The 23919-nt window shown below is 42.4% G+C and overlaps 1 protein-coding gene across 3 annotated transcripts in view; it reads left to right on the top strand.

Annotated features, from left to right (window-relative positions):
- Positions 1 to 23919, top strand: part of tspan9a (tetraspanin 9a) — a 283178-nt gene that overhangs the window by 9757 nt on the left and 249502 nt on the right. Inside the window, exon 1 of one of the 3 annotated variants that reach the window (XM_031822981.1) lies at positions 4165 to 4293. The exons of the other annotated variants lie outside the window; for them this stretch is intronic. The gene's annotated coding sequence lies outside the window, so the exon portion shown is untranslated. Of the gene's footprint in view, positions 1 to 4164; positions 4294 to 23919 lie in introns of those variants that run through there. 3 annotated transcript variants of the gene reach the window in all.

Genomic DNA, 23919 nt, shown 5'->3' with positions numbered 1-23919 from the left:
GGCCTCCCACTCCTCTTTCTATTCTGGTTAGAGCCAGTTTGCGCTGTTCTGTGAAGGGAGTAGTACACAGCGTTGTATGAGATCTTGTTTCTTGGCAATTTCTCGCACGGAATAGCCTTAATTTCTCAAAACAAGAATAGACTGACGAGTTTCAGAACAAAGTTCTTTGTTTCTGGCCATTTTGAGCCTGTAATCGAATCCACAAATGCTGTTGCTCCAGATACTCAAGTAGTCTAAAGAAGGCCAGCTTTATTGCTTCTTTAATCAGTACAACCGTTTTCAGCTGTGCTAACATAACATAATGATCAATTAGCCTTTTAAAATGATAAACTTGGATTAGCTAACACAACGTGCCATTGGAACACAGGAGTGATGGTTGCTGATAATGGGTCTCTGTACGCCTATGTAGATATTCCATAAAATTTCCAGCTACAATAGTCATTTACAACATTAACAATGTCTACACTGTATTTCTGATCAATTTGATGTTATTTTAATGGACGAAAAATGTATTTTTCTTTCAAAAACAAGTACGTTTCTAATGAGTAAACTTTTGAACGGTAGTGTATACTTTTGTGCTATTGTAGACTGCCACCGTCTCCATTTCTTCTTCTGGTCACTGACGATGGCAACAGTGGGATGCATGGTGCTGAGGATGCAAACACTGGTATTTATTTGACATCTGTACACCGTGAGTTGCTTTACCACTCTCCATCATTGATGTGGAGTACAGCTCAACCAGTATGTTGTTTTGCGCAGAGCGGGGCAGCTCCCGCCTTTGTTTGTTCACTGTTCCGAGTAGACTAGTCTTCTTAGCAATCAACTTCTCTGCCAGGGAAATTGATGTGAAGAAGTTGACCATGGTCACCTTTCTGCCTTTGCCTATGTAAGGCTCCATGAGTCTCAAAACCACAGTCTCAGACAGTAGCTCACCCACTGGCCTGGTTTAATCTTTCCCCAGATATGGAAAGCCATTGAGCAAGTACTTGGTTTCGACATTGGTCACATGTACTATTTAATTTTTATTGACATTTTATTATGTTACTAGTTTTTGCTTAGTAACCAGAGCAATGCTGCCGCGCGAGTGGCCATGTGCTGAATGCATAGACAGCACTGATATTCTTGGTAAAAGTGAAATTTGGAAATAGAGCTACACCTCTTGAATTATGAAAGTTTTTCGACAAAGTGTCATACAAACTTCAGAATATCCTCTTTCAGATACTATATATAAATCAAAATGTTTTACCTCTGTAGGAGGATTTGATAAAGCGATGCTCCTTTCCCTGCATCTGTAAATTACAAGATGCACCCATCTCTTCCTGTACAATTTGACAACTGATAGGCCTAATATTGTCATTCAACAAATTATTGTCCATTTAATCTCATCTATAGGCTAACTCTTATTATTTGTGAAATTAGTTTCAGTATAGTTTAGATGTAGTTTCGATAGGCCGGCTGTGGAGGCTGAGTGGCATCGTTTATTCCCTGCTCATCAACTTGGATAGAGTCAAGGATATGTTTTGCATTATTCTAAAGGTCTACTGCAACACGTAGCATGTTTTTTCCCCCCGTTACAATACATTTGATTAATAATAAATAATAAACAATACAGTCCTGTAACAGCTTATTTTTACAAAGTAAAACATAGGAGAGAATGGTATCAACCTGCAAGGCGCGCGGTCAAATTATACGCTGATAAATAGGCGTAGCACAAACTCATCATTACACTATTGTTGTTATAATTAAAAATCAACCTTTTAACCCACATCATTCAGTTAGGCCTAATTTAAATTCAATTGTGAAGTAACTTGCACAATTATCGCCCATTCCATCCATTTGTCATTCATTCAGTGGACTGGCATCGTTTGCTTCGCTAGATAGATTCATTGATATGCTTTGTATTATTCTAAAGGCCTACTGCCACATGTAGCATGTTTTCATTCCCCTTACAATACGTTTGATTAGTAATTGAGTTATAGTAAATAAAACAGTCCCATAACAGCTTATTTTTACAAAGTCAAATGTAAAACATAATGGTATCAACCCACAAGGCGCACGGTCAAATGACTTTCTGCTGACACAACACAAACACTATTGTCTTTCTGCATTACATTAACCTCTTCACCCTCCATATCATTCAGTTAGGCCTAATTTCAATTCAATTGTGAAGTAAGGTGCACAGTTATCGCCCATTCATCCATTTGTCATTCATTCAGTGAGGAGAGAGAGAGAGACGCGTTAGCGACTGACTGGGTACCAACATCCTACAGCACATTGTCTTGGCGGATTAAGTTGGGAATAGGTGTGGTAAAAAAAAATTGTAAAAAGACTAAATACTTCTCTGTTTTTGTGATTTCAATATTATTTTTAAACAAATGGAACAGTGTAAAAAAGAACATTTAGGTAAAGTCAGGGAAGTTTTTTGGCGGACTTTTTTTATTTACAATAGCAAACGTAAGCGACGGTTCTGGTGTTCTAGTGTTAAAACAAGTTCTACAATTTCAGAAGCATCATTAAGAGGGTTCAGAAATTATGAAATTGTTTAACACTTGGTGTCAAAATTGACCACTTTTGGCACTTTTAGTATAATGGCATTTCTTGCATTGTCCAATTGTCCTGGATCTGACAGGCTGACATGTTTCCTCAATAGCACTAGCTCTCCATTGTCAGCGTCCACATTTCTAGCTTTGACCTTTATTTTAATAGTTGGCCTCGTTGTTTATTGAGCTCTTAAAGCTGAACCAAGAGTGAAACTGGGCGACTTTTGTGGTGCATCTCCTTCATGCAATGCATTCTCCAGATGTTATGTGTATTGTGCATGGCACTTTACATGCTTTTAAGCACATTGAATGGTTCACTTGTAGGCCCTTGTGGCAGACTACTCAATTTACAGCTCTGTCTGTCAAGCTTGTACCAACATCCCGACAGGATTTTGTTTAGACGTCTTCTCATTTATCAGTCTTCATTGATAGATTTAGCTGTAAATTCGGATTCTTCACCCTTCAGAGGAAAGTGTTGAGAAAACAGAAGCAAAATAGAGCATTCTCCTTCTCAAATCATTACTCCCAATGCAGAAGTCAGAGTACGCCCTTCCTAAAAAAAAAAAGGATAAACGGGATCCTTGGGACTTCCCAACTATGACCTTTACTCAATTCAGATAATGATTTATGGGTGACCGTTTTTGCTTTTCTCTCTTCCTTTTCGCACGGCCTGTGTTGCTCTGGTTCATATCCTTGCACTGGAAGACGGAATTCATTTAACCGTGTTAAGACCTATGCTTTGAATCCTTTGCAGTTGACCCCACATTCCTCAAACTCTTCCTGCTCTCTTGGTGACCCAGGGTCAGTGACATCTTAGACCTGTGACTGAGGAGAAATGTGTCAATTTCCTGTTTTATGTTCTTCTCAGAGGAGTGGTGTGAATAGGTGGACAACATGTGAGGATGGATGTGTTCTTTGCTACATACCCCAAACCTCATACATCATCTGGATATCTTACATCCTCCAGTAAGAGTTAATACCAGTGCTACACCCAAAGACAAATGACTACACTCCAGAACCCCCAGCTGCTTTTCATTGTTTTGATCCCTTCATTGGGCTCGGTTTGCATAATGAAGCTGATATAAAACTTCCTTCAAAGGGCACCGTGCTTTCCACAGCAATCCTTCTCCGTGACTATTCGGAATTCGTAATGAACAATCATACTCATATAATTTATTCTCAGATACGCTGGTTAATTCGCTACAGCAGTTTTAGACAAACAACAGCAGCAGTGCCAACTATGTTTATTTCCCGTCTGTCCCGTTCACTCATCTTGGTGACAAGCATTGAACCAGTTTCCTCTGCCCCTTCATGAAAGTTCCCATTATCTTGGACAAGCTAAACAGCGCTGGGCAGATCCCGTGCCACTGGGCCTCAATGGGCGAGCCTGTGTTGCTGCTACATCAACATTTTTTTTCTCCCTTTGACCTCTCTGAGTCTCAGTGCCATCCCGTACCCTCTGTGGCTACAACTCAGGGCCAATCACAAACTGGAACAAGGCATGGCCTGTGTCTATTTGAGACATCCCTGGCTGGATCAGTCCAGGGGGTCGGTCTCTGACTGTCCATCTGTCCCTGGCTGGCTCACAAAAAGAGCCGTTCAGATCACACCCGTACTTTTCAGACTACTCATCTCAGGCTGGCATTTACATTGACATTTTAGTCATTTAGCAGACGCTCTTATGAAGAGTGAGTTACGGTTAGTGCGTTCATCTTAAGATAACTAGGTGGGACAACCACATATCACAGTCATAGTAAGTACATCTTTCCTCAATAAAGTATCTATCAGCAAAGTCGGAGCTAGTAAGGGGGAAAAGAGTCAAGCGTGAGTGTTACTGGCAGACAGTGAAATTCTCTCCATGTTTTTCTGTGCTGAAGTGTGCATTTCTGAAAAGCTTCTCGGATGCGGCCTCCTGCTATACATACACTGCGAGCACATTCTGTGGCTATATTTTGACATGCCTATTTGAGTGACCTCACGCTGCAGTTTACTAGTCAAGTATATTTTGGAGCCGAGGTATTCTGCATGCTTAGTTTTCTGCTGCAGCGAAGCTCCCGTTTTTAAGACATATTTCTATTGACATCTCTGTGTGAATCCTGTTGTGCTGCACTTGCTATAAAATGATGGGGAGCTTTGACCTCGGTTCACCTGTGCTTAATAGCATCTTGTGTTTACATACTGAGTTTGTTCTGGTGTGACTGCCAAAACATCCCAAGTAGGATCTCAGCTTCATCAAGGCTTTTACAGGTACTATCGAACGAGGATACCATATTGTGAATGGGAAGGAAAGCTGTGCCCTGCTCAGACTGAGCTATGTTGATATCTTACTTATCGGCTCAGAGTTGTTATTTAGCGAAGTGTATTTCGGTAGACGAGGTCAGAGATATGTCCTATTACCTTTAGAGGTTCGAGTTCCTCAGGACTCAGAAAGACTTGCCTGGCTGTTACTCCACCATAAGTCATTCTCAGTGCAACACTATGTTGCAGCATCGGTAATGTCCGGCTTGCTGACTAATGGGGTGGATTTCCTGACTGAATGTAGCCGGTGACAACTGCCTTTGTCTGGGTTGTTGGCAAGCTCGTCTGGGCTCGGCCTCTGGCTGTTTGAACCAACATTTGACATGAAAGCTACTGCTGATGGATAAAAAGGGACTTTTACAAGGCATCTATCAATAAAGCACTGGTGAGGTAGTAACCCAAATGATTAGAAAACACATTTAAGATTCCTAACAGCTACATTATGTGTGCTGTAGTGGGGCTGTAGTGGACTAAGAAATGATCAGGGTCCACACACACCAAAACAGTTGTGAAGAAGGTACGACAATGCCTCAGGAGGCTGAAAAGATTCGGCATGGGCCCTCAGGTCCTCAAAAAAGTTATACGGTTGCTTTTTTGAGAGCGTTTTGACTGACTGCATCAGCGCTTGGTATGACAACTGCTTGGCCTCTGACCGCAAGACGCTACAGAGAAGAGTGTACGGCCCAGTACAGCACTTGCTCAAACTGTTTTTACTCATCACATACGCTGCTGCTACTGTCTTATCGATCCTGTTGCCTCGTCACTTTATCCCTACCTACACTACATGTGTGTACCCCATTTACAGGGCATTCGGAAAGTTTTCAGAACACTTTACTTTTTCCACATTACAGCCTCATTCTAAAGCTTTTGTTAAGGAATGGAGAAAATAATTTCAACTGCGCACCTGGCTAGTAATATTATTATTATCATTATTAATAATATCGTAATCATCTTTTTTTCCTACTACTTTGTCAAAAGAAGTTGTAACTGGACTGTTAATTACTATGTTACTAATCGAATCTACAAATACAGTTGAACAAATGGACTACACTGTAATGTTTTTATTGTGGGAAATTGAGGCTTGTGTTTTTTCTAGGACTTTGTAGAATTATATAGAACATATATTGTTGTTATTTTTTTTGGGGGGGGGGGATATTTGCATAGATATTCATTCATGCAATCAATCCATTACAATAGTTTATGCACTATTTATCAAGGGTTTATTAAACAAGCATGTTTGCACACCTTGTGAGATGATATGCATCTGATGCATATGCTAAAGGCCCAGCAATGTTCTCTAGAGGGTACTTATACAGTGCCTTTGGAGAGTACTCAGACCCCTTGACTTTTGTTACATTGCAGCCTTGTTCTAAAAAGGTTTTAAAAATAAATTATCCTCATCAATCTACACACAACACCCCATATTGAAAAGCAAAATGGGTTTTTAGAACATTTTGCACATTTATTACAAATTAAAAACAGAAATACCTTATTTATATAAGTAGTCAGAGCCTTTGCGATGAGACTTGAAATTGATCTCAGGTGCATCCTGTTTCCATTGAACATCCTTGAGATGTTTCTACAATGTGATTGGAGTCGACCTGTGGTAAATTAAATTGATTGAACTTGATTCGGAAAGGCACACACCTGTCTCTATAAGGTCCCACAGATGACAGTGTATGTCAGAGCAAAAACCAAGCCAGGAGGTTGAAGGAATTGTATGTAGAGCTCAAATACAGGATTGTGTTGAGGCACAGATCTGGAAGGGTACCAAAAAATGTATGCATCATTGAAGGTCGCAAAGAACACAGTGGCCTCCATAATTCTTAAATGGAAGAAGTTTGGAACCACCAAGACTCTTCCTAGAGCTGAGCAATAGGGAGAGCAGGGCCTTGGTCAGGGAGGTGACCAAGAACCCAATGGTCACTCTGACAGAGCTCTAGACTTCCTCTGTGGAGATGGTTGTTCCAGAAGCACAACCATCTCTGCAGCACTCCACCAATCAGGCCTTTATGGTAGAGTGGCCAGACGGAAGCCACTCCACAGTAAAAAGGCACATGACAGCTGCTTGGAGTTTGCCAGAAGGCACCTAAAGACTCAGACCATGAGAAACAAGTTTCTCTGGTCTCATGAAACCAAGATTGAATTCTTTGCCAAGCATCACGTCTGGAGGAAACCTGGCACCATCCCTACAGTGAAGCATGGTGGTGGCAGCATCATGCTGTGGGTATGTTTTTCAGCGGCAGGGACTGAAAGACTAGTCAGGATCGAAGGAGAGATGAATGGAGCAAAGTACAGTGAGATCCTTGATGAATACCTGCTCCTTACCGCTCAGGACCTCAGACTGGGGCGAAGGTCCACCTTCCAACAGGACAACAACCCTAAGAACACAGCCAAAACAACACAGGAGTGGCTTCGAGACAAGTCTCTGAATGTCCTTGAGTGGCCCAGCCAGAGCCTGGACTTGAACCCGATCAAACATCTCTGGAGAGACCTGAAAATAGCTGTACAGCAACACTCCCCATCCAACCAGAGAGCTTTAGAGGATCTGCAGAGAAGAATGGGTGGAACTCCCCAAATACAGGTGTGACAAGCTTGTAGCGTCATACCCAAGAAGACCTGAGGCTGTAATCTCTGCCAAATATGCTTCAACAAAGTACTGAGTAAAGGGTCTGAATACTTATGTAAATGTGATGTTTATTTATTTTTTATATTTTATGAATGAGCAAAATGTTCTAAAAAACTGTTTTTGCTTTGTCATTATGGGGTATTGTGTGTAGATTGATGAGCGACAAAGACTGTTTCATCCATTTTTGAATAAGGCTGTAAATAACTAAATGTGGAAAAAGTCAAGTGGTCTGAAGATTTTCCGAAAGCATTGTATATAGCCAAGTTATTGTTGCTCATTGTGTATTTATTCCTTGTGTTATTATTTTTTCTGTTATTTATATTTTTGTCTCTGCATTGTTGGGAAGGGCCCATAAGCTTTTCACTGTTTGCAAACACCTGTGGTTTACAAAGCATGTGACAGATCAAATGTGATTTGATTTGTTAACTTTATCATGATCGAAATGGTAGCTCCTCTTGGGAGGAAGAAAATTACTCAGAAATGAAAGCCTCATACCAATCGGAGGGATAGGTTGGGCCATGTTGTTCCAGTACCACTGAAGGGATGTCTGGTCCTGCTCTTTTCTGAAGGACTAAAACGATCTGGCTGAAGGGGAAGAGAGTAAAGTGAAACCACAAATAGAGTTTGGAAGATGAGCTTCAGGGTTTAAGTAGTGAACCTTTATTTAGCAGAGGCTTGAGGGGGCTGTTTCTTTGTGTAGCCTTAGATAACTAGTCAATCTTTCTTGAGAGAATATATTATTTCAGTGTTTGATAGGATTAATGTCTAACACTTGCCATATTGGGTTGCAATTCAACTTTAATGATCCGTACTTAACCTCTCTCTCATTATCTGGAGAGTGTTAGATAGAATGTATTTCTGTTTCAATAGCCTGCCAGCTAGCTGATGACAGTTTTTGATAAGCCTGTGTTTGATGGCTCAATGTTTTATCTATTCTAGAGGACTGATAGTTCCAGGTGTGGGTGGATCCCTCATACAGGCTTCAGTATTCAGATCCTCTTGATCATGAAGTGACATTTTAACTGGCTATAAAACAGGTTTATAATAATATACGTTTTGAGAAGTACCTCAGCATAATATGATATTTTATGGAGTGTTAATGACATCACGCTGTGGTGAAAATGAACAGTACAAAGTGGAACCTTCGGGCTTCTCACTGGAAGAGACGGAGCCCATGTGAGCCAGTGAGAAGACGGGCTGTTTGTGATCATGGGACTACCAGTGTCAACAGCCAAGCTACAGAAGGAACATGAATGGACATTACTGCAGGAGACTCTCATCCATGCTCTGACGTCAAGATGATTTAGTCCCTACCTAACATCCATAGGCTAGTCGTTAGCATCAATTACTTATCCGAGACAGAAGAGCTCACTGCGTATTGCCTGACTATTCCTACCATTGACCTCGCTGTGTACTCTGTTAGAGCAGGAAACCGTCTTATTGTTGTTTCAGGAAATGGTTTGTACCCCACATCACAAGACCTTATGATGTTCATTTGCAGTAGCAACACGTAAAGAGTACGAAAAATCCTTTGGCAATACGCTTATCTATTCCCTTAGCCAGCATAGTATGACCCCTATCCAATGTGAATTAGTAGCCTAGCTAATGCCCCCAGTAGGCTTAGCAGGGAAATTACACTTGTTCCAGACAGAGTTGTTCACATGACCTAGTCTCTCTCAGAGCACGGAACAGTCAGTTCCTGGAATGAGTTTGTTTTCTAGCCGGAATTTCACCCCTCTCTGTTCCCCAATCTGAGATCAAATCAAAGTGTATTATATGCACAGGATACACGTGGTGTACACAGTACAGTGAAATGCAGACGTGCAAGCTATCATCTCAACAGTGTGGCAACACAAAACAAAATGTTCAATGAAAGACAATAAGTAGAAGATCATTGTTTTGTTCATTTCTATCCATTACAATAGCAACCAGAGTACTAACACAGATAGAACAAGGAGCCAGATGTTTCACCGGATGAATAGATCTGAAGCATCCGGTTGGAATTTCCACTCCCCACCAAATATGGTGAGGAGAGGAAGCCTAGTGGCAGGCAGTGGGAGAAGATGGAACTGGGTCAACATTCAGCTGATTTTCTCATTTAAAAAAAGTAAGAGCTCAATGTAATTTTCTGTTTCCAAAACGAGAATCTGTTACAAACAGAGTGCAAGTTTTGTAGATGTGACCCTTTGACAAACTATTTAAAAAATGGCTTTCTTTACAAGGATTGCAAGGGCGAATGGAGTAATTGGACACACTCAGTTCACAGAGAAGGTGTTCCCCAACGTAAAAATGCACATACATCGACTCTCCAAGGTGGCATAGCAGTTCAGACGTCTTTTGTCCTCGTCTTGTCGTGTCCTGTATATATATATATTTACAACTTTTTCACATACATTTTATTTTTATTTTCCATCAACTCATCTTCAAAACACTCTCCTGCAACCCGCCTCACCAATGTATATTTATAAAAAAGTATTATTTACCTCAGATCTGTAATCCTCCAAGAAGCTAGCCAGAAACTCCAAGAAGCTAGCCTGAAACTAGCCAGAAGCTAATCCAGAAGCTAGTTCAGAAGCTAGTTAGCTCCTTTACTGGCAAATCGTTAGTATCCAGCTAACCACGGTTTGTGGTCATCAGCTATCCTTTAGCTCGAAAATCTATCGCCAGTTCTGTACGGCGCAGCGCGGCTCGGAACGGAACATACCGGACCAATTTTTCTCTCCATGTCCCTGGATTTCGACTGCTCTCTGGACATTCATACCCGGATCTCACAGCTAGCTAGCTGCTATCCGTGTGACTATCGGCCTTCGTCGATTCCGGAGCAAACATCAATTATTCCGGAGCTAGCAAGCTCCGTCAATCACTCCTGAGTTCCATCAATCACACCTGGGCTGCAGTCACCTATCCGGACCCGTTTTACTGCTTTCGCGGAGCCCCACCGGGCCTTCACAACTGGACTGCCGACGTTATCTACCCGAAGGAGTTATTTGGCTGGCTCCTCCGTCGCGACGTTACCTGAACGCCCATCTGCGGCCTGCTAACCGTTAGCTGTCTTACCGGCTGCTATCTGAATAGACAATCGGACATTTTTTTTAAATATATTTATATTTATTTTTTTATTTTTTTATTATTATTATTATTATGTTTTCTTCTTGGGCCTCTATAACTATATCTATTGTTTTTATTTTTGTTGTTGTTGTGTGATTTGGATTAATCCCCTCTACCACACGGAACCCCACTAATCTACTGACGCAAGAGGTAGCTAACAACAGACCTCCATCCTATGCTAGCCTGCTACCGATGCCCTGGCTAGCTGTCTAAATCACCAACCAACATCTCCACTCACCGGACCCTTTTGATCACTCGACTAAGCATGCCTCTCCTCAATGTCAATATGTCTTGTCCATTTCTGTTCTGGTTAGTGTTTATTGGCTTATTTCACTGTAGAGCCTCTAGTCCTGCTCACTATACCTTATCCAACCTATTAGTTCCACCACCCACACATGCAATGACATCTCCTGGTTTCAACGATGTTTCTAGAGACAATATCTCTCTCTTCATCACTCAATACCTAGGTTTACCTCCACTGTATTCACATCCTACCATACATTTGTCTGTACATTATACCTTGATGCTATTTTATCGCCCCCAGAAACCTCCTTTTACTCTATGTTCCAGACGTTCTAGACGACCAATTCTCATAGCTTTTAGCCGTACCCTTATTCTACTCCTCCTATGTTCCTCTGGCGATGTAGAGGTGAATCCAGGCCCTGCAGTGCCTAGCTCCACTCCTATTCCCCAGGCGCTCTCTTTTGACGACTTCTGTAACCGTAATAGCCTTGGTTTCATGCATGTTAACATTAGAAGCCTCCTCCCTAAGTTTGTTCTATTCACTGCTTTAGCACACTCTGCCAACCCGGATGTTCTAGCTGTGTCTGAATCCTGGCTTAGGAAGACCACCAAAAACTCAGACATTTTAATTCCAAACTACAACATTTTCAGACAAGATAGAACTGCCAAAGGGGGCGGTGTTGCAATCTACTGCAAAGATAGCCTGCAGAGTTCTGTCCTACTATCCAGGTCTGTACCCAAACAATTTGAACTTCTACTTTTAAAAATCCACCTCTCTAAAAACAAGTCTCTCACTGTTGCCGCCTGCTATAGACCACCCTCTGCCCCCAGCTGTGCTCTGGACACCATATGTGAACTGATTGCCCCCCATCTATCTTCAGAGTTCGTGCTGCTAGGCGACCTAAACTGGAACATGCTTAACACCCCAGCCATCCTACAATCTAAACTTGATGCCCTCAATCTCACACAAATTATCAATGAACCTACCAGGTACCTCCCCAAAACCTTAAACACGGGCACCCTCATAGATATCATCCTAACCAACTTCCCCTCTAAATACACCTCTGCTGTCTTCAACCAAGATCTCAGCGATCACTGCCTCATTGCCTGCATCCGTAATGGGTCAGCGGTCAAACGACCGCCACTCATCACTGTAAAACGCTCCCTGAAACACTTCTGCGAGCAGGCCTTTCTAATCGACCTGGCCGGGGTATCCTGGAAGGATATTGATCTCATCCCGTCAGTAGAGGATGCCTGGATATTTTTTAAAAATGCCTTCCAAACCATCCTAAATAAACATGCCCCATTCAAGAAATTTAGAACCAGGAACAGATATAGCCCTTGGTTCTCCCCAGACCTGACTGCCCTTAACCAACACAAAAACATCCTATGGCGTTCTGCATTAGCATCGAACAGCCCCCGTGATATGCAGCTGTTCAGGGAAGCTAGAAATCATTATACACAGGCAGTTAGAAAAGCCAAGGCTAGCTTTTTCAAGCAGAAATTTGCTTCCTGCAACACTAACTCAAAAAAGTTCTGGGACACTGTAAAGTCCATGGAGAATAAGAACACCTCCTCCCAGCTGCCCACTGCACTGAAGATAGGAAACACTGTCACCACTGATAAATCCACCATAATTGAGAATTTCAATAAGCATTTTTCTACGGCTGGCCATGCTTTCCACCTGGCTACTCCTACCCCGGACAACAGCACTGCACCCCCAACAGCAACTCGCCCAAGCCTTCCCCATTTCTCCTTCTCCCAAATCCATTCAGCTGATGTTCTGAAAGAGCTGCAAAATCTGGACCCCTACAAATCAGCCGGGCTAGACAATCTGGACCCTTTCTTTCTAAAATTATCTGCCGAAATTGTTGCCACCCCTATTACTAGCCTGTTCAACCTCTCTTTCGTGTCGTCTGAGATTCCCAAAGATTGGAAAGCAGCTGCGGTCATCCCCCTCTTCAAAGGGGGGGACACTCTTGACCCAAACTGCTACAGACCTATATCTATCCTACCGTGCCTTTCTAAGGTCTTCGAAAGCCAAGTCAACAAACAGATTACCGACCATTTCGAATCTCACCATACCTTCTCTGCTATGCAATCTGGTTTCAGAGCTGGTCATGGGTGCACCTCAGCCACGCTCAAGGTCCTAAACGATATCTTAACCGCCATCGATAAGAAACATTACTGTGCAGCCGTATTCATTGATCTGGCCAAGGCTTTCGACTCTGTCAATCACCATATCCTCATCGGCAGACTCGACAGCCTTGGTTTCTCAAATGATTGCCTCGCCTGGTTCACCAACTACTTCTCTGATAGAGTTCAGTGTGTCAAATCGGAGGGTCTGCTGTCCGGACCTCTGGCAGTCTCTATGGGGGTGCCACAGGGTTCAATTCTTGGACCGACTCTCTTCTCTGTATACATCAATGAGGTCGCTCTTGCTGCTGGTGAGTCCCTGATCCACCTCTACGCAGACGACACCATTCTGTATTCTTCCGGCCCTTCTCTGGACACTGTGTTAACAACCCTCCAGGCAAGCTTCAATGCCATACAACTCTCCTTCCGTGGCCTCCAATTGCTCTTGAATGCAAGTAAAACTAAATGCATGCTCTTCAACCGATCGCTGCCTGCACCTACCCGCCTGTCCAACATCACTACTCTGGACGGCTCTGACTTAGAATACGTGGACAACTACAAATACTTAGGTGTCTGGTTAGATTGTAAACTCTCCTTCCAGACCCATATCAAACATCTCCAATCCAAAGTTAAATCTAGAATTGGCTTCCTATTTCGCAACAAAGCATCCTTCACTCATGCTGCCAAACATACCCTTGTAAAACTGACCATCCTACCAATCCTCGACTTTGGCGATGTCATTTACAAAATAGCCTCCAATACCCTACTCAACAAATTGGATGCAGTCTATCACAGTGCAATCCGTTTTATCACCAAAGCCCCATATACTACCCACCATTGCGACCTGTATGCTCTCGTTGGCTGGCCCTCGCTTCATACTCGTCGCCAAACCCACTGGCTCCATGTCATCTACAAGACACTGCTAGGTAAAGTCCCCCCTTATCTCAGCTCGCTGGTCACCATAGCATCTCCCACCTGTAGCACACGCTCCAGCAGGTATATCTCTCTAGTCACCCCCAAAACCAATTCTTTCTTTGGCCGCCTCTCCTTCCAGTTCTCTGCTGCCAATGACTGGAACGAACTACAAAAATCTCTGAAACTGGAAACACTTATCTCCCTCACTAGCTTTAAGCACCAACTGTCAGAGCAGCTCACAGATTACTGCACCTGTACATAGCCCACCTATAATTTAGCCCAAACAACTACCTCTTTCCCAACTGTATTTAATTTTAATTTATTTATTTATTTTGCTCCTTTGCACCCCATTATTTTTTTATTTCTACTTTGCACATTCTTCCATTGCAAAACTACCATTCCAGTATTTTACTTGCTATATTGTATTTACTTTGCCATCTTGGCCTTTTTTGCCTTTACCTCCCTTCTCACCTCATTTGCTCACATTGTATATAGACTTGTTTATACTGCATTATTGACTGTATGTTTGTTTTTACTCCATGTGTAACTCTGTGTCGTTTTATCTGTCGAACTGCTTTGCTTTATCTTGGCCAGGTCGCAATTGTAAATGAGAACTTGTTCTCAACTTGCCTACCTGGTTAAATAAAGGTAAAATAAATAAATAAATAAAATACATGCATGAATGCACCAATAGGATCTCGCTAGCTCGTTCTTGGCTCTGCCCACCTTCTTGCTTGTTCTGCCCACTATGCTTCATTTGCTCCAATTTAAAATGACGCAGATTAACTATCTTGAGTTAGCTATAAATATCTTTGGTAATAATATAGTAAATACACCTACTTCTAGGAAATATCCTATGACAATATGTAACCTTGTCTTTGAGCCACAGAGTCTGATTTCTGTCCAGTGTTAATTAGTAGCCTTACTCTGTGGTTCCCAAACCTTTTCACTCAGCCCCCACCCCCCTACAAACTGAAAAAGAAAAAAAAAAATCAGGATTAAAGCTTATTTTCTTGCAATTCTATACATTTTACCATGCCTAATGTGTTTTCACGTGATATTTGAGTGACTAAAAAGTTACAACAATATCTATGGGCAAAAAAACCTAACCTAGTTGATCTGGACATTTCTGGACATTTCAGACAAGTTAAAAATAGCTCTCTAAGGTATGCAACGACTAACATGACAGGAGGAAATGATGATGCACTACCCAGTTTCTACTATTACAACTTTGAAGATTAAGTTTTAAAGCCAGACTGAGTTCCTTGATAAAAATACTACTGCCCTAGCTAATGCTTTTAGTAGGCCTACCAGGGATGTCAAACCATAACACTCCTGTCCAGTGTGAAGTAATAGCTAATATAAGTGAAGGCCCTCAGAGAGTTGTCCCCAGTGTGACTAATGGCAGACAAGGGAAGCTCATTGCCAAGGCACAGCCATCCCTTCCTCAAGCTTCCGCCAGGCTGATAATCAAAAGCACCTTTGTGAGCTAGAAGAAAGGCTGGGCTTCTTGGCTAGGCTACCACACTGTGGCAATTAAACATGTTGGTAAACATGGTCTCTCTCTCTCTCTCTCTGTATTGCAAGTTAAACAAAAGCTCAAATCATATTACTTGTTCACTGACGTTCACAATGTGAAGCGGATGGACGCACTGATTATGGTGCTCTAAAGATGCAGTCGTGTCGGAGCTTATAGATGTACTGAATGTTGGTGCATTATGTGGATCTCCGTCTTATTTGCTCCCTAGCGTTTCCTTAAATAGTTGGCCTTGTATGACCCCTAAATAGATGTACTGAATGTCCTTCCCAGTGGTTGACCCAGGGAGTATCAATAACACACGCCTCTCAAACATCCCATTTGGTATGTGAATCCTCTTGTTCCATTTTCCTGTTATGTGGTGAGTGTGTGTGTGTGTGTCTGCGCCCGTGTGAGTGTATGCGCGAGCGCATGTGTTCTTGCGCGTGCACGTCTATTGCTTTCAGTGTTATTCCGAGCTCTAATATATTGTGTGTGTCACTGTGTTTATCTTAGAAAAAACAGAGTGAGGCTACTTATTCCTGACCTCGCACTTCCTCCCAACTCTTCCACATGAGTGACCTCACACGCAGGAAGTAGAGTTCACTGGGCTGCCGGGACACTCAGGATGTGTGTTGATTTCATAAATGAACCATTAAGCCATGTTCTCCTCAGATATTTCAGTTCAACTATTCATGTTTTCCTTAATTGACACTTCATTTGCATGCAAATAAGCTATTTGCTTCGTTTCATGCTGCTATTGTAAGTGTTTTCTTGCAAATGAATTTAGATTATTTATCTTCTCCCTCACTAATAACATTATAAAGGCTAGGAAATTTGTCTTGAAAAGAAAGGGTTCATTCCAGTTAGCCTAATTAAATAACAACAAGACGATAGCGTGACAGATTGAACTATTTAACTGTGAGCTTGCTCTGTTAGCATCCCTCATAGCACATTTTCCCCATCATTGCACTCCAGCAGTGGGATCTACAGTTTATCCAGATAGAAGAGTGCCCCCTACTGGCTCTCCAAAACCACCTGCTGCAGAAGTCCTGATCATCTCTCATCAAAAGCTGGCCCGACCCTGCTTAGCTTGCAGTGGTAACCACCAGAGGGGCAGTGTGGTACGAACAGTGTTGCTGACAGACTAAAGCATTTCGGGGCAGTGTGGTACTAAGAGTGTTGCTGACAGACTAAAGCATTTCGGGACAGTGTGGTACTAAGAGTGTTGCTGACAGACTAAAGCATTTAGGGGCAGTGTGGTACTAAGAGTGTTGCTGAAAGACTAAAGCATTTAGGGGCAGTGTGGTACTAAGAGTGTTGCTGACAGACTAAAGCATTTAGGGGCAGTGTGGTACTAAGAGTGTTGCTGACAGACTAAAGCATTTAGGGGCAGTGTGGTACTAAGAGTGTTGCTGACAGACTAAAGCATTTAGGGGCAGTGTGGTACTAAGAGTGTTGCTGACAGACTAAAGCATTTAGGGGCAGTGTGGTACTAAGAGTGTTGCTGACAGACTAAAGCATTTAGGGGCAGTGTGGTACTAAGAGTGTTGCTGACAGACTAAAGCATTTAGGGGCAGTGTGGTACTAAGAGTGTTGCTGACAGACTAAAGCATTTAGGGGCAGTGTGGTACTAAGGGTGTTGCTGACAGACTAAATCATTTAGGGACAGGGTGGTACTAAGAGTGTTGCTGACAGACTAAAGCATTTAGCAAATGTAGCATTTCAGTCACTCTTTGAAAAGGGAGAATAGTAAAGGTTTCTTAAAATACATTGCAATGGCCATTTCGATGTGGACCTTAACCCATAAGAGTCTAAGCCCTGTCTAAGCCGGTGGAGGGGGGAATTGTTTTCCAATATGTAAAACATTTTGGAATTGTTTTCCGAAATTCCATTATGGAATTGTTTTAAGAAGGTCATACCAAGGATCATTTTGCTATCTTAATTTTAAGACCCCTTGAAGTATCACTCCATGGAACAACAGAAAGTCCGCCCAAAAAAATCAAAAGGAAGTTTATTTGGAAGTGTCTGTCCTATATCTGAGAGATATACAGTAAGAAAGATCCAGAAACATTATTATTATTATATATTTTTTACATGTATTTAACCCCTTATTTTTGGCACTAAACAGTTTCTGGCTTAGACAGGGCAAAGACGGTAGAGTGATTTATTAACATTATTTTCTGCTTACATATGCAACTAAACAAAGTCAAATATTCCCTTCAAGCTAGCGACATTTAATGGATTTCTGACTGTTCACAGGAAGGAAACGACCGTCAGCATTTCTCACATAAATGCATATAAATCCTGTAATCAGTGTTAGCTTTTTTGAGAAAGAGTTATTCAGGTTTTTTTCCCATGGAAGGCAATGGGACAAGATGGTGGCCTATGAATGTCTGGAGCTTTCTGCATATTGTCGTCCAGAATTTGTTTCTCCACTGAAGCGTTATAAATCTTTGCCACTGCGCAAACCTGTGCATTGCATTATTATCACTCAAACAAGCAGGCAGATGGTTGGCTAAAATTAAAATAACAACGCCGTGGCAATACGCAGAGAAACATTACATTGATAAAGACTGTTCGGACTATCGCAGAAATCCATAGACCCCTTCCCTCCCTCTCTCTTTGTCCGCCTCTGAATGCGCCACCTGGGGGCAGCAGTTGGAGCTGTTCGGTGCTGCTTCGCGGTTGTTTAATGCAACGCATTCACACAGTTTGAGGGGTCCCCACTTAACATGGAAATGAGGTTGACCTCACGCATGCTGCCTAGCCAACTCTGGACCTAAATGGGACACCAGGAAAGTATCTGAATACACCCATTGTCTGGGGCACTTGATGAAGTTTGGGGTTGAAGGGTTTGATCCCATTTTAAAACCATTAGCAAGTATTGGCCTCATTCGCCTTCCCTGAAGGAGACCACTGGAAAACACAGTCCAGAGGATGCCAGTGGTTTCTGCCCCAAACTGGGAGAATAACTCAGAGATCCATGAGATCTTTCGCAGAGGCGTTTCCATGAGCATTGTTCTCCTTTTAGAGACTGTGGTTGAGAATGATGTACCATGTGCAGATGTGACCACAGGACAGACATGGACACAGGGCATACTATAGCCTATCCTCAGTGCAGCTGTTGGTCTGGGTTTGACTGTGCTGGCTTTTCCAATAGACATGTGGGAACTCTCACAGACCGGCTCAGTCAACTCATTGGACACTACACAGGCACATGGTATGAGGCAAGACCAAGTGGTACAACATGCTATCACAATTTTAGTTTGCTAGCTAAATAACACGTACAACCTAGTAATGGCCATAGTGTTACTGCATTCGAATAGTTAGCTACGGATTAGGAGATACTGTCTCACTGCTAGACACACATATACAGCAATTGGGCTTCTGGATGCTAATTAGTGTATGCACATTGTCATTTTCTTGTGGCTATATTGGTACACATATAAGTACACATTTTATTTTAAAGTGCCCTTCAGCCTCGCTGAGACCTCCATGCCAATTATGGGCACTGGCTCTTTTTCAGGAAGTCTCTGTTATTTGTAAGGGGATATTAATAACTTGAATAACTGAGAAGCAATTCATGTGGAGACAGTTTATCTTCAGTGTGTGAGAAGAATATGGGAGAATATTTTTTTTGTTTTTGTGAAAAGGCCATTCCACGGTAACAGAATGCAATCAATGGTCATTGTTTGGCATACATTTTAAAAAGGGAAAAATCTCATTCTCATTCTGTTACTGTGGAATTGCCCGAAAGCCATTTTCAGAACTGATGTTGATCCAAAATGAGTGTTCCAAGTGATATAACCTTAAAGATGACTGTCACGTTCGTTGGAAGCATACTCAGACCAACGTGCAGCCTGATCTGGGTTCCATATCTTTTTTATTTAAAGTAAGTAAACCACACAACAAAACAATAAAGAATGAACGAAACAAACAACGAACCGTAACAAAGAGGTGTAACATACACTAAATCAAAACAATATCCATAAAACACAGGTGGAAAAAAATGCTACTTAAATAGGATCCCCAATTAGAGACAACGATAGCCAGCAGCCTCTAATTGGGAATCATACCAAACACCAACATAGAAAAACTCAACTAGAACCCCACATAGAAAATAATAACTAGAAAACCCCCCCCCAGTCACGCCCTGACCTACTCTACCAGAGAAAATATGGGCTCTCTATGATCAGGACGTGACAATGACGTATCATCATTTTGTTCTTTATCAGGTCAGTTTCAGATGTGGAATGCCAAGTGATTTTGCAATAAATGATTTATATCAAATCAATAACAATGAAACGACTTTCTGATGATGAACTGAAGATATGAATAATCTCATGATTGATGTACTGTTATTGCATTATGGGAGCCAATATAGGATCCAAAGGTAATGAAGTTTCTATGAGGCTCAGTCTGTTTTTTTGGTAGCGTCATAATCCAGCTCTGTGGTTCATGCATGAGCTAGCTGGTGTTTGCCACTTCCTGATTCACTGCCACATGGGTGATTGAACTAAGAATAGGCCTACTGAGTCTTACTCAAATCAACTGAGCTGACTTCACGCTTGTGTGAATTATAATACAGTACCTATTCTGAAATGGCAATTTAGAAATTGGGAATTATTCACAGCATGGCCACGGCCGAGAGACCCATGAGGCGGCGCCCAATTGGCCCAGCATCGTCCGGGTTAGGGGAGGGTTTGGCTTGCCAGGATATCCTTGTCCCATTGCGCTCTAGCAACTCCTGTGGTGGGCCGGGTGCGTGCACGCTGACACGGTCGGTGTTTCCCCCGACACATTGGTGTGGCTGGCTTCCGAGTTAAGCAAGCAGCGTATAAAGAAGCATTGCGGCTTGGCATGTTTCAGAGGACGCATGGCTCTCTACCTTCGCCTCTCCCGAGTCCATAGGGGAGTTGCAGCGATGGGACAAGACTGTAGCTCCCAGTTTGTATATCACGAAAATTGGAGAGAAAAAGGGGTAATAAAAGAGAAAGAAATCAGAAATGAGGAAGTATAGTATCCAGAAACAAGAGACTGAACGGACATGAGTTCCTTGGTTCTGAGATCTGTCAACGTAAAGAGGTATTTAATTGACTATGCCTATTGGCAACGTCCAACATCCTCACTTCTCCTCAGCTTCGAAAAGTGTCAATATAATTATATTTAAATGCACCTTGCCTAGGGGATAGGACCAATGTGAATCACAGACATAGGTTGGGTGCTTCAACAAAGTTGTATCTTTGCATGTGTGTTTCTCACACTACCTTGTCTTTGCTGATGCCATTGTGATTGACCCAGCAGCTAAACTGTGAACTCAACAGCCTTTCATTCTGTGGAGCCTAACTAAATCCATATGAAGTCCCTCTTCCCCCCTCCCTCCCTCCTCATATCTACTCAGTGTAAATCTTTTCAGAAGCTCTCTTATGCATGTCCAAGAACATCAGGAATCAAAATGATTTTTATTAGCAGCGATGGAAAAGCTTTGGCATTCAGCTCTGCCTGTTAGTTGCCAGTGTGCAGGGAAAGCAGCTGGAATTGGGTACTGCGGGCTGTGGGGAGAGATTATGTCAGTGTGTGTATGTGCGTGAGTGTGTAGCTGGGAAAATCTGTGCCTGTCAGGAGAGGGTCCCATCATCCACTCTCAGGACTGGGACAAGACTATTGGACTGTTAGCACATTGCTGGTTCTGCTGCAGTGGAGGATAGGAGCTCTCAGAATATGCAAGAGAAACACTGATTAGGGCTGTGAGGGAAGATGGCAAGAGTAGCAGGTGCATCATACAGGCATTTCCATGTAAAAAGTCCCATGAGCTCTAACATGTGAAGTTTATAGGAGCACATCAAAAACCCATGAGCACCTTCTCTTTACATTCACTGTAACCAGCCCTCTCACCCACTGAGTACCGTCGGGTATTTCCAAATATGAACCAAACATACAGTTGAAGTCAGAAGTTTACATACACCTTAGACAAATACATTTAAACTCAGTTTTTCACAATTCCTGAAATTTAATCCTAGTAAAAATTCCCTGTCTTAGGTCAGTTAGGATCACCACTTTATTTTAAGTATGTGAAATGTCAGAATAAAAGTAGAGATAATTATTTATTTCAGCTTGTAGTTATTTCATCACATTCCCAATGGGTCAGAAGTTTACATACACTCAATTTGTATTTGGTAGCAATGCCTTTAAATTGTTTAACTTGGGTCAAACGTTTCGGGTAGCCTTCCACAATAAGTTGGGTGAATTTTGGTCAACTCCTCCTGACAGAGCTGGTGTAACTGAGTCAGGTTTGTAGGCCTCGTTGCTCGCACATGCTTTTTAAATTCTGCCCACATATTTTCTATAGTATTGAGGTCAGGGCTTTGTGATGGCCACTCCAATACCTTGACTTTGTTGTCCTTAAGCCATTTTACCACAACTTTGGAAGTATGCTTGGGGTCATTGTCCATTTGGAAGACCCAGACCCCCGCCATAAAAAAGCCAGACTACGGTTTGAAACTGCACATGGGGACAAAAATTGTACTTTTTGGAGAAATGTCCTCTGGTCTGATTGGCCATAATGACCATCGTTATGTTTGGAGGAAAAAGATGGCGGCTTGCAAGCCGAAGAGCACCATCTCAGCCGTGAAGTACAGGGGTGGCAGCATCGTGTTGTGGGGGTGCTTTGCTGCATGAGGGACTGGTGAACTTCACAAAATAGGTGGCATCATGAGGAGGAAAATTATGTGAATATTTTGAAGCAACATCTCAAGACATCAGTCAGGAAGTTAAAGCTCTGTCACAAATCGGTCTTCCAAATGGACAATGACCCCAAGCATACGTCCAAAGTTGTGGCAAAATGGCTTAAGGACAACAAAGTCAAGGTATTGGAGTGGCCATCAAAGCCCTAACCTCAAACCTATAGAAAATTTGTCGGCAGAACTGAAAAAGCGTGTGCGAGCAAGGAGGCCTACAAACCTGACTCAGTTACACCAGCTCTGTCAGGAGGAATGGGACCAAATTCATCCAACTTATTGTGGGAAGCTTATGGATGGCTACCCGAAATGTTTGACCCAAGTTAAACAATTTAAAGGCAATGCTACGAAATATTAATTGAGTGTATGTAAACTTCTGACCCACTGGGAATGTGATGAAAGAAATGAAAGCTGAAATAAATAACTCTACTCTTATTCTGACAATTCACATTCTTAAAATAAAGTGGTGATCCTAACTGACATAAGACAGGGAATTTTTTGGGATTAAATGTCAGGACTTGTGAAACACTGAGTTGAAATGTATTTGGCTAAGGTGTGCATGTAAAACCTCCGACTTCAACTGTACGTAGTGTAGCACGTGGCAAACAAACAATAAAGCTTGTAAGGTAGCAAGGCAATAGCAGGCAATAATTTCATCACAAAGGCAACTGCACAAAAGGTGCATAAACAATGAACATGTATTGGTTACCAGCTACACGTATCGAAGAAAAACAGATCCATGACTAAATGGCTGCTTGGCCAGAAGCACGTGAGGGCCATTAGCGTCCAAAATCCCACACAAACAAAACAGAGGTGAGGAAGTCCTCTTAGTCCTCTTCTATGCAATAAAAGCAGTTTGTACTCACATTCAATGATGAATACTGGTTGTTGTGAGAGTTGTTGGTGTGCTCAACTACTCAACTCTGTCTGGGTGAAGGTATAAGGTATAAATACCTGGCCATATAAATATATTGAGTGCCCACCTGCCACAGGTGCACTCTGTCCTCACGTGACCATAAAGTTGAGTAGAGGGCACACCTGCCACGAATGCCCTCTGCCCAACTCCATGTCACCGATCAGGGAATTCTGTACAACCAATAATAGCAAGTGTGTTACTACAACTGTTTATTGGTGTAAATCCTTGGAAAGTGTCTGTTTAATTTGAACAGTTTATTTTTATGTATCTCGTTTCACTTGCATGGAAACTTTTCCCCATTTGAGTTATTTTGGTAATTTATGTTATGTTTTGTTATGTGATAGATGAGATCATAGGCTTGTTAAAAGTTTTGGTCAGAGAGGAAAACTTTCTTCCAGATGATTTAACTTGTGTCCCATTTTGTGATAAAAATGGGCCCAATACTATCTGAAATATTCTGCACTGTTAATGCACAGATGGCCTAATTACGCAGTGTGAGCCGCGTGTGTGTGTGTGCCTCGTCTGTGTGAGCACGCGGTTGAGTAAAAAGCTCAGACTGACTGCGTCTAGTGGAAGTGCTAGTGGAAGTGAAGTGTGAGAATGTGACCGACCAGCCAGTGGAATGCAGAGTGAGCTTCCACAGCGACAGACATGTCTGTTCAGCAGCTGCTTTGTGTTCTGGCCACCATAACTAGCCTAACTGGCCATACTCCACCAGTCAGAGACAGCACTCTGGACCTCTCAGCCTGATTAGTCTCCTACTATGCACATCTCGCTGGCCCCCATCCTGTCCACACTGTCTGTGCTCTCTAGGTGGGCCCCTGGTCTGTCGCTCTCTGTTAAGTTATAGACAGACCCATGGGATGACTGGACTGGAC

The sequence above is a fragment of the Oncorhynchus kisutch genome, linkage group LG4 (genome assembly GCF_002021735.2).
Source record: "Oncorhynchus kisutch isolate 150728-3 linkage group LG4, Okis_V2, whole genome shotgun sequence".
NCBI lineage: Eukaryota > Metazoa > Chordata > Actinopteri > Salmoniformes > Salmonidae > Oncorhynchus > Oncorhynchus kisutch.
This window is presented reverse-complemented; position numbering and strand designations above follow the sequence as displayed.